The 12,193-nt window shown below is 40.2% G+C and overlaps 1 protein-coding gene across 8 annotated transcripts in view; it reads right to left on the reverse strand.

Moving 5' to 3' along the window:
• The window catches only part of HERC1 (HECT and RLD domain containing E3 ubiquitin protein ligase family member 1), a 216,959-nt gene that overhangs the window by 170,692 nt on the left and 34,074 nt on the right, over positions 1-12,193 (reverse strand). The window lies entirely within an intron of this gene.

A 12,193-nucleotide genomic window follows, 5' to 3' on the forward strand; every position in this document is an offset into this window, starting at 1 on the left:
AAATGTACACTGTGGGGATAAAGAATGAAAATGAAAACATTTAGTGCACAAGAAGTTTTTATATCATAATCCAATATATAGAAGCACACACTATTAATGACAATTGTATTCATTTCCCCCAAAACACAAAACTTCCCAATTCTTTAAACCTTTGACATTCTTGAAATCAAATAGTATCAATAAACAGGGTAGTAGTGGCAACATCCACTACTACAATGAAGAAACAGACTTGAGGACATGCCTAATAATCTATGCCACAACAAAGGGTCTGATCCTGCAAACATACATGTGCTTAAACTTTACTATTATGAGCAGTCCCACTACAAGTAACAGTTCCTTTTCAGAGTGGGAATCTGGGCATCATTGCAAAAATTATGTTTTCAAAATGGCTCTGAATGCATTAGTAAGGGTCAGCAAAGAGCCATTTCATCATATTTGCAGACTTAGGTTACAGCTACACTGCAAAGCTTACAGTTCTACTAGCTGTGCCACTGCAGCAATGCTAGTGCAGATGCTCTAAGCCGATGAGAGAGTGGTCTCCCATTAACATAATTATTCCAACCCCTGCAAGCGGCAATAGCTATGTTGGTGGGAGAAGCTCTCCTGCTGACATAGCACTGTCCACACCAGCAGTTAGGCGGATGTAACTTACATTGCTGAGGGGGATGGCTTACTCACACCCTGAGCGACATATAACTTATATTGATGTAAGTTGTAGTGTGTACATACAATCAGGGCCGGCTCTACTATAATAATTACTGCCATGAAAGGTGCATGCTCTGCTACATGTGTTCCAGCCTTCTCTCAGGCTCTCTCTCTCTCTCACGCTCTGCTACGTGTTCCAGCCTTTTCTCGCTCACTCTCTCACACACGCACCCACCCACCCCTGCCAGAGTTTCCATCAGGACTGCATTTGGGTCTTTTGGGGGAGGAGTCTTAATGTAAATACAGTAACATGGTGCTTTTTGTTTGTAACTCTAGAGGCTTCCTCACTATCTAACTTCCCTCTTCAGCACAGCAGAACTAAAGAAAAGTAATTTCATATTAGATAATATAACATTTATCACTTGTTTATTGCTCCTCTAAACATTAGCCATTGCTATTTCACACACAGTGTAACTGCACATCTTTAATGGACAGGCTAAATGAAATTAGAGAGCTTGATGAGTGAAAACAGATTCCTGAATTTGTGAACATGTGAATGCAAAATTATCTGAATCCAAATGTATTTGAAAGAAGGCTCAGCTCCTATTAGATTATCTTCGTACCAAAATGCTAACAGCAGAGCATTAACAACCTTCAGATAAAAGTGTGCACTACAAAGCAGGTCTACAATATTTCCTATAAAATAGTAAGATTCTAGAAAGATTTCATTAGGAAAATACAAATGAGTCCTTATTAGATTGCTGTTCTCTCATCCAACACATCAGCAGTCACAGGAAGGCCGAAATATATTGTTGGAACCTGGGAATATCTTGTTGTTATCAATAGCACACACTTCCCATGAAAGGCTCATCTTCTACAAACCAGTATCCAAACAAAATCCCAAAACTAATGGCACCAGCACTCACAGAAGGGGTTGAGGCAATGATCTCTAAAGGACTCAAGGGTCATGATATACAAGAGTATTCAAGCAGTAAGTGGTTCAATCCAGTTATTTTAATATCCATGAGAGATACGACATGACATGCTTTTGCATTACATTTCAGAACATGTCAACAAACTGACTAAGCACCTTGAGTAGACCAGGCAGAGGACAGCCCCCAGTCAGGGTTACCAGCTGGTGCATTCAGTATTTATAATTTAAACTATCTTCCAGAAGCTCACAGCTATTCTCCACTGTACAAACATTTCAATTAGCACAGTGCTTTGGTCTCATTCTAGTGGCTCATAGAAGCGTACTAATTTGTCAATTGCACAGTCGATGACATCTACAGCGAGTCACAGCAGGAGTACCTAATCCATCTGCAGACTGAACTAGAGAAAAATCTGCCTAGTTGTCCTAAACACAGAGTATGTTTGGCTATAACATTATACAAAAGTGCCTGCAGTGCATACTAGTAGTGAGTGAACTACAGGTGGATGGAGTCAATGTCATCAACCAGACACCAGCCCCAAAGATAAAGCAGATGATCAAAGTTTGCCTTAGGCATGTGGGTTGGTCTAGATGATTTATCCTGCACTTTGGCATTACTGTGGGTCTGTTAAATTTGGACAGAGAAGTAAAGACTAATAAAGTGAAGAGGGATCAAAGGATTTTCACACACTGCCTGTGTGAGGATCATTATTTAAACAGGATTTTAACAGCCAAATCCAGGACCAAACTGATACCTCAGTAATACGATGTGGAGTAGTGCCCAGGCAAAGAACAGTCAGTCACTTTTCTCCCCTGAAAGCTGTTTCCATCAGGATATCAAGTACTGTATGCTCTGGGCAATTATAAATGTTTGGCAATTAGGAGTGAGCTAGAAAGCTAAAAGCATTATCTCCTCAAATAAAAACTCATCCTAAGGATAAACTAGAGGATACTACAATGGCATCACTTGATGAAGGAAAAGAATGCCAGTCTTAGCACAGGGTCTCTTTATTTTCCATCAACCCCATAAATGAAAGGCAGGAGCAAACCCTGACAATCTGGGAGTACGCCCAGACTGGACCACAGATTTGACAACCCAAGCAATGCAAAGGCAGTAAAGTACATGGGAATTTTTGAGGGGCTAAGGGCATTTCAGGCCTCATTATTAGCTGTTTTGTATCTCCTTTTTTCAACCCCCCACATTCCTTTGAACTTTGAGAACAGGAAAGATGGATCAAGAGATGCACATACTATCTGTTTTTTCTAACCATATTCCCTTTTCTTCTTGGGGTTGAAATCTTACTAGCTCTCTGTCGAAGGCTGGGATTACACAATTCAAAATGAAGGCAAAGGCATTTTTAAAAGTGAGCCCTTCTCATTGGAGTGGTTAATTAGAAATAAAGCAAGGCCCCTATGTGCACTGTTCCAGCTAGGAGTGTAGTCAGGCGAGTTTAGCTTTGGAGAAGTACCGGTAAGATGCGTAGAGCAACTGTGCTTAAAGTTTTTTTTATAAATAAATAAACCACCACATGCAGCACACCTCCATTGTTTTCTTTATTATCCTGTTATTTTTATTCATTCACTTGCATTTTAGTCACATTTTGTTATTTTGTGTTTTGCAGCCTAAAGCTGGATTAAGGACTCTATCATCCTCCACTCCTTATAAAGCAGTGAGACAGGTTCTTTAATTCTTCACTATTACCTGCCTACCACGAGAGAAATTTTTGTCCAAACATAAAACATTACATAGAATGTAAATTACGTCACTTTTTAAAAGAAACCAGAAGTAAAAAAAAGGCAGCCACTGCACATGTATTTCTGGGTCACTAAAATCACTATAAGGGTTCAACACATGCACAGCAAACTGGTAAAAAAAAACAAAACATTTTCAAATGTTCGTTTTGGTCCATTCTTTTGCTCTGTTTATGAGTACTGTGTACTTTAAAAATTTTTGGCTTATCAGAAATGACAATATTTGCTCTAGATGGATAAAATTTAGATGCTTCCTCCATAATGTCTGGGTAGGTGAATAAAGAGCCATCTTCAAACCAGACTTCAATCCTGCAAGGGACTACAGCAATACAGCAGTGACCTCATACCAGGCTTTAGGCTTCATTCAGAGAAGGCCTGATTAGTGTAAAACTACAAATATTGACAAGAGACTTAGAGGAAACATTCAGGCTCTGGAGACAAAAATATTGATCTTGAAAAATTCTCAACAGGAAAGTTTAAAGACGGTAGTTAATGGGGCTAATCTTGAACTCTAAATTTGAATGAAATAAACATTGAAAAAGTTATACAAAAACAAAATTTTAGGTAGAAAGAATGTGTCGGGGTACATCCATGTCTCCCCCCCCAATAAATAAATAAATAAACAAACCATCCCACCACAGCAGCACGTTTCACAGCCTAGGTCAACTGACTTGGACTCGAGTGGCTCGCGCTACACGTCTACAAATAGCAGTATAGATTTTCCCACTCAGGCTGGATCCCAGGCTCTGAGACCCACACGGGGTTTTTGAGCCCTGTAGCACAAGTCCCTCAAGCCCAAGTCAGTTGATCCAGGCTCTGAGACTTGCTGCCAGGGGGGTTGGTTGTTTGTTCCCTAGAAAAACAGCTGACCCAGGGCTCCAATTTCCTCAAAATGTTTTTAGGTCTGATGATCTGTTACTTCAAATTAACCATGAAGTCTAATATGAAAAGAAGAAATTTTCAAAACACTGCTATTCTTGTAAAATGTGTGTCTCGTCAAAGGAGTAATAAATATGCTTCAGACTGGGATTTCTTTTAGAGTTCCCACAAAGGTTCACACCATGTTCTGCAGAACAGGCTCAGCACAACGTATCTGACTTTATGCTGATGGGACCACCTCTTAAAAGAAAGTGGTTTGTTCTGCGCCACTTAAGTTCTTAGTTTTCCTTATGAGATTTGCTGTAATGAGTGTTGTCCATCTCACAAAAACTATCTACATTACACAAAATAGACTCAGAAACCAAATCATTAACCATAGACAATTCAATAGAGACTTTGAATGGTAACTAATTTCTAGTCACTTGTGCCAAATTTTAACGATTAAAAAAATTCATTGAATAGTTGTAAGAATAAAAAAATTAATTGCATGATTAACTGCACTGTTAAACAACAGAATACTATTTATTTAAATATTGTGGATGTTTTCTACACTTTCAAATATATTAATTTCAATTATAACAGAATACAAAGTGTACAGTGCTAACTTTATATTCATTTTTTATTACAAGTATTTGCACTGTAAAAAACACAAAATAGTATTTTTCAATTCACCTAATTAATACAAGTACTGTAGTGCAATCTCTTTATCATCAAAGTTGAATTTACAAATGTAGAATTATGCACAAAAAACTGCATTGAAAAATAAAGCAATGTAAAATTTTAGAGCCTGCATGTCCACTCAGTCCTACTTCTTGTTCAGCCAATCACTTGGACAAACAAGTTTGGTAACATTTGCAGGAGATAATGCTGCCCACTTCTTGTTTACAATGTCACCTGAAAGTAAGAACTGGTGTTCTCATGGCACTGTAGGAACTGGCGTAGCAATATATTTATATGCCAGATGCACTAAAGATTCATATGTCCCTTCATGTTTCAACCACCATTCCAGGGCACATGCATCCATGCTGATGAAGGGTTCTGATCAATAACGATCCAAAGCAGTGAGGACTGCGCATGTTCATTTTCATTATCTGAGTCAGATGCCACAAGCAGAAGGTTGAGTTTCTTTTTTGATGGTTCTGGTTCTCTAGTTTCCGCATCCAAGTGTTGCTCTTTTAAGACTTCTGAAAGCATGCTCCAGACCTCGTCCCTCTCAGATTTTGGAAGGAACTTCAGATTCTTAAACGATGGGTCAAGTGCTGTAGCTATGTTTAGAAATCTCACACTGGTACCTTCTTTGCTTTTGTCAAATCTGCAGTGAAAGTGTTCTTAAAATAAACATGTGCTGGGTCATCATCCGAGACTGCTATAACATGAAATATAGGGCAGAATGCAGGTAAAACAGAGCAGGGGACATACAATTCTCTCCCAAAGAGTTCAGTCACAAATTTAATGCATGCATTATTTTTAACAAGCATCATCAGCATGGAAGCATGTCCTCTGGAATCGTGGCCGAAGCATGAAGGGGCATACGAATCTTTAGCATATCTGGCACGTAAATACCTTGCAATGCTGACCACAAAAGTGCCATGCAAATGCCTGTTCTCACTTTCTGGTGACATTGTAAATAAGAAGAGGGCAGCATAATCACCTGTAAATGTAAACAAACTTGTTTGTCTTAGCGATTGGCTGAACAAAAAATAGGACTGAGTGAACCTGTAGGCTCTGAAGTTTTACATTGTCTTGTTTTTGAGTGCAGATGTGTAACAAAAAAAATAAAATCTAATCTACATTTGTAAGTTGCACTTTACAATAAAGAGATTGCTCTACAGTACTTATATGAGGTGAACTGAAAAATACTATTTCTTTTGTTTATCATTTTTACAGTGCAAATATTTGAAATAAAAAATATACACTTTGATTTCAGTTACAACACAGAATACAATACATATGAAAATGTAGAAAAACATCCAAAATATTTAATACATTTCAATTGGTATTCTATTACTTAACAATGCGATTAAAATGTGATTAATTTTTTAAATCAGAATTAGTTAATTGCATGAGTTAACTGCGATTAATCGACAGCCCTACATTTAACAATATTATGAATTCACAGAGTAAATTAATACAGTATTTTGAATTGCATCAGGGGCAGGTGTTTGTGTCCAGTGGTAATTTAAGTCCGGAATTAGATTTAAGTTTCTTTCTAGACAGATGAATTACATGGAAGAAAGGTACTCTACGCCAGCAATTACAAGGTGCTTAATAGCTGCAAGGACTGTTTTCTGTTTGTGTAATTATGTAACTCAAGGGTTCTCAACCTGGGGGTCAGGACCCCCCAGAGGGTCGCAAGGTATTACATGTGGGGTTGCGAGCGGTCAGCCTCCACCCCAAACCCCACTTTGCATCCAGAATTATAATGGTGTTAAATACATAAAGTGTTTTTAGTTTAGAAAGGAGTGTTCGCACTCAGAGGCTTGCTATGTGAAAGGGGTCACCAGTACAAAAGTTTGAGAACCACTGATGTAGCTGATTACCTTTATCATTCCTCAGAAGAGTCCTATTTCATTTGCCATGTTCTTAACAGCTGAGACAGGTAAAGTGATGGGAACTGAAAAGACAGAGCTACTCCTGCTCTTGTGCTGATATCTTATTGAAAAAAGACTTCTGAAAACAGGTGGGAGTTGCATTGCGCTCTGAAGAAGTCATCTTTATTGCATCCTAATTTCTGCTGAAAAGTCTCCCCCAACAGCCTCATTTTCAGCCCCAATGAACCTTGTCTGGATAAACTCAGTTGCAGCACAGTCATTGTTCACAATATTATTCGAGTGATGCAAAGAAGTGGTCTTAAGTATATCCATCCCATGAAATTATTATGAGTAACAGAGCCTTCTTTTGGGTATGACACTCGATGGAAAACCAATGTAGCAGTGTGTGTTTGCTCTACCATTTCCATGTAAGGGATGGTCTCTGAATTTGGTACTAGTTGCAGCTTCTGTGAGGCTGCTACTGAGAGTCCTAAGTAGAGAGCACTGCAGTAGTCCAGCCTCAAGTGTCAGATCCATCAACAGCCAGTTCTTTGATCATAAGGAGCAGGCAGAATTTTCTTGACATTTGGGATGGTTTACAGACCATTCTTGGCCACTGCTACAATCTGATCAGGCTGGTGTAAGGCTGAATTCAAGTGACTTGAGATTGCAGCCCTCTCTAAATAGCTATGGTATGGACACCCTCCCATGAGACAACAAACGTGGACCTAACTATATCAAAAGATTTTCATATAAACACATGGTCAACTCTGACTTCTTTAAGTTATTTACAACTTATCTGTTATTCATCCAGACACTAGAAAAGTTGGTCAACTACACTGTCTGCCTCAGAGGTGAAAGCTACACAGCTATGTCATCTGAATACTGACATTTGAGTCTACAGCTTCTTATGTCCCTGGGTTATCTTTTTATAGATGTTTCATTTTGTGGGGGAACGGGGTGGGGAATCAATTTGAAACATAGGTGAGATGTCTTGGCAATCAGCTGCTCTATTGTGACTCTAGGAAGAAAGAATGAAACTATTATAGGACAATTTGTCAATTCCCACAAGAGCCAGCAAACAGTCTTATAGCAGCAGACAGATCCAATACTGATGTTTTACCACTTTCCATGGTTATGAAGTCATCTACTAGTGTGACTGGTGCAGATTCTGTACCCTTGCCAGGTCTTAAACCTATGGGGTGAGGACCAGCAGAGGTAAGATGTGGCTTGTTGCTGTCTTCTTGATCAACTTACCCAAGAAATCAAGCTCTGAAACCAGGTGAAAGTCAGATTATTGAAGTTCAATAAAAAACATTTTGTTTAATATTGGCTGGGCTACACCATATTTCAAGGATTCTACAAGATCTTGACATCTTCTGTGAAAAGTAGATACAGGTATTTGTAATATAGCATAACAGGTGTTCAAGAGACTAATAATCCTTCCTCCTTTTAGGGCATCCTGACCAGTAAATCTTAAAATTTTAGGATTAAAAAAAGTGTACTATTTCATGTTTCCTGGAGTTTTGTCTGTATTTAATTAAACTGGATAAAGCACTCAAGAGACCACTGTAGAGAGAAATCATTCAAATCTGCAGATACAATTTAATGGAGAGCTACAAAGTGAAACAAGACGAAACAGTAAGTAGACCAGGAAATTGAAGGTTAGAACTCCTCGGTTCTGTTGCCAAATATGCTATATATTTGCTGTATGGCCTTTAGCAAATGTCTGGGTTGTTGTTTATATGTAATCTAAAATTACAGGGATATTAAGACAATGTTTGTCAAAGTACTTTGACAATGTTGAGTGAGATCTGTACTCCAAGAACAGAAGTATTTTAACAAGTACCAGTAAAAGATGTTATAGTTATGATTGCAAAAAAGGAGTTACCTTTATAACCCCCTTCTTTGGCCCATTTTTACATGCTTTTAACTTTCACACCTTTTGGGCTTCAGTGAGAAAAATCCCTTCAGCTACTTCAGTTATAGCTAAATAATAAAAAATGATTTCCACTGTAAAATCATTAACCAACCAGTTTAAGTAACTAGGAGCACAGCAAATATTTTAATCGTGGACATAGACAGCCCTTGTTAGTTAGGATTTAACCAGGATAGTTGATTGAACATTGTTTGGTGACAAGAAAATTTCCTTAAGGCTACAGATTCACACAGCAAGATGATTCAAAGAGTTTTGTTATTTCAATCTTACACAATATGCCTATTTTAAACACTAGGTGCATGAATAGGTCCATCATTAAAGCAAAATTCAGGTTGACTCAATGTCAACATAAAAAGACAGGCCGCAAAACCCAAAAACCTCCCTGTCCAGCACAGTAACTTAGACAAGCCAAAACAAATAGCAAAGATTTGCTACATGACAGTTAGGCTTTATCAGGACTGGAGTGAAGTTAAGAGGAGTAAATTGTGTCCAAAGTCAAGGACACTCCCCTTACAACACTCTGCCCCTTGCCAAAGGCACACAGGAGCCTACTGTTAGAAGGTTTACTTTGAGGCAATAAAGGTGACAGGATCCAGTTCGTGTTGACTGCTGCCTTCTGAGGCAGCTTTTTAATCCTGGTACCAGGAGTAGGAAGTGGAGTATTGGAGTGAATTAGGAGTCAACAAATTTATACTTGCTCCCTGAACCCTAACCGGGCCAGTTTCACTGCAGTAGAGTTTAAATAAACTGATTAGAATAGTTTCTCCATTCTGGACAATGTTTCCTAGACTGATCAAGGCTTCAACACTGTGCCCCTTCCCAGAAAGCTTGTGTCCAATTTGTCAATCAAATTTTGTAAGAGGCCACTCTTCACTCTCCTCTGACTCTCTACCATTACAGTGATCACTGGACCCACGCTTTCCCATTCCTACATCTTCCCCTTATGCTTAGCAGTGTATAAACATATTTAGTGACACACCACAACAGATCCTAGATGGCTTGGAGGACACCACTGGCTTTAATCTTTTGCTAAGAATGTTAGCACAGATAAGACTTCAAGAACCTGTACACCAGGGCCTCATGGTGGGGAGGAAGGGAAGATAAATAGAAGACTCTGTAAAACCATGGCAGTATAACCGCCATGGAGGTCGTGTCTTGCCTGCTCCAAAAATTCTCCAGTTTTTCGCCATTAAAATGGGATAGCTACTATGCTTTGTTTCGAACTATGTCTGCCAAGTTCTGACGCACAGATTGCCAAAAAGTTTTGGAGAATCACACTAAAGCAAAGCCAGCCCAGATGCTTTTCGTATTGGCTCATGACCTCCCCTGGGCTCATTGCTTTTTGAATGGGTCTTTGACAAACATGTCCCCTTCCATATAGGTAGGGTAGACTTTGACTGCTATTGCTATGTAGATCTGAGGCAGAGGTTCCCAAACTCATGATGCTTTTTGATAGTTAGAATGCACATTTCTGAGGTGACATTGGACCAGAAAAACTTTACTCTTTTCCCTTCAAGCTTTGGGACTCCTAGAAGAATATACATTATCTGTTGTTCAAATTCATGGAGGATGTGTGTGGACCTCTGTCCCGTCAAGTGGGGAAAATACATCCCTGTTGTCTTTAAAGGGGTATATAAGGAGCCCTACTTGAATGATAATTGCAGGACAGCACTACCAAAATCTGCACTCAATCTGGAAGCACACACTAGGGAATAGTGAGTGGCAAACGTGGATAGTTTCACATAGTTGCTTTAGATACGTTAAATGGAAGTGTTCCCCAAAATAGGCAGAAGCATCTATCAAAATAAAATGACAATGTTCTCACAACATCTAGTGTCTGAAGCTTTGCTTCACCGGGTTAGCAAAAGGCTTAGGAAAGAAAATTGGCGGGTGAATGGCCTGATTTATATGGAATTCTGAGACCACCTTAGGCAGGAACTTAGGGTGAAGTCTAAGGATAACTCTGATATTGTGAAACACTTTCACTAGAAAACCAGGCATAACAGCTTGAATCTCTCCTAGCTGATGGACTCCTATTGAGCATATTGCTTTAGGGCTAGCAAACAGTCCAGGACTGAATAAACTGGTGCTATCAGAGGAGAAAATTGGTGCTGATAAGATAGAAAATCTCTTCCTTCTAGCTTTGCAAGACCGTCTTCATGAATTTTTCCTGCTCTGGAGTAGAATGTTCTGAACAGACTCTTCCAGTGGAGGTCACCCAGCCAGCATCCAGGCTGTCAGGTGTGAAGATGTTGGGTCCAGATGGAGAATCTGGCCATTGTCCTGGGAGACTAATTTGGGAGAACGGGAAGGAGATCAGTAGCTGTGTTGCTAGGTTCACCAGATCTAAGTTCCAGAACTACCTGGCCCACTCTGGGGCCATCATGGTCATTCACCCTGTGTCTTGCCTCATTTTCCTCAGGACCCTATAAGTCATGGAGATCGGAAGAAAGGCATATATCAATCCCAGTGTCCAAGGGGTGAGCAAACAGTCTGTCAGAGTCTGGGCTTATGCTAAATGTCTGACATTTGTTTGCAACTAACTACAAATCCACCTCTGGGAATCTGTATTTGCAGAAAATCCTCTGTATGCCTGAATTTTTGAGGGACCACTTGTGGTTTTCACAGAAGCCCCTGCTAAGCTAGTCTGCCAAGGTGTGCCGAAAACTGAGCAGTGTGACAGATCCAAACCAGTGGGGTACAGGAGTCTGGTAGAGGGCAAATATACTGGTCACTGGATGAGTAGTTTTCTGTTCCCTGAGTGACCAGAGCAGGGGCTGCACTAGAGTAATCAGGAACCTGCTAGAACCAATTAAGGCAGACAGGCTGATTAGAACACCTGCAGCCAATCAAGGCAGGCTAATCAGGGCACCTGGGTTTAAAAAGGAGCTCAACTCCAGTCAGGCTGGGGGGAGCCAGAGGAGAGAAAATGCATGTGAGGAGCTGGGAGCAAGAGGTGCAAGGAGCTGAGAGTGAGAGGGTGTGCTGCTGGAGTACTAAGGAGTACAAGCATTATCAGACACCAGGAGGAAGGTCCTGTGGTGAGGATAAAGAAGGTGTTTGAAGGAGGCCATGGGGAAGTAGCCCAGGGAGTTGTAGCTGTCATGCAGCTGTTACAGGAGGCACTATAGACAGCTGCAATCCACAGGGCCCTGGGCTGGAACCCAGAGTAGAGGGCGGGCCCGGGTTCCCCCCAAAGCTCCCAACTCCTGATCAGACACAGGAGAAGTTGATCCAGACGGTGGGGAAGATCACTGAGGTGAGCAAATCTGCCAATAAGCGCAGGACCCACCAAGGTGGAGGAGGAACTTTATCACAGCAGCTATAGAGCTACTGGCAAGATCTGATGTAGTATACACCACTTCTACAGACATGGCCACCTGACAAAGTGGGAATAATCTTACACTCTTCCTTTCTCTTGATGTACCTGCATTGTGGTAGGGCTGTCTGTCAATACCTGAATTGATGATCCCTAAAGGAGAGACAGGAAAGCATTGTATAAGAGATGGATGTACA

This window comes from Mauremys reevesii, linkage group 10 (assembly GCF_016161935.1).
Source record: "Mauremys reevesii isolate NIE-2019 linkage group 10, ASM1616193v1, whole genome shotgun sequence".
In the NCBI taxonomy this organism is placed as follows: domain Eukaryota; kingdom Metazoa; phylum Chordata; order Testudines; family Geoemydidae; genus Mauremys; species Mauremys reevesii.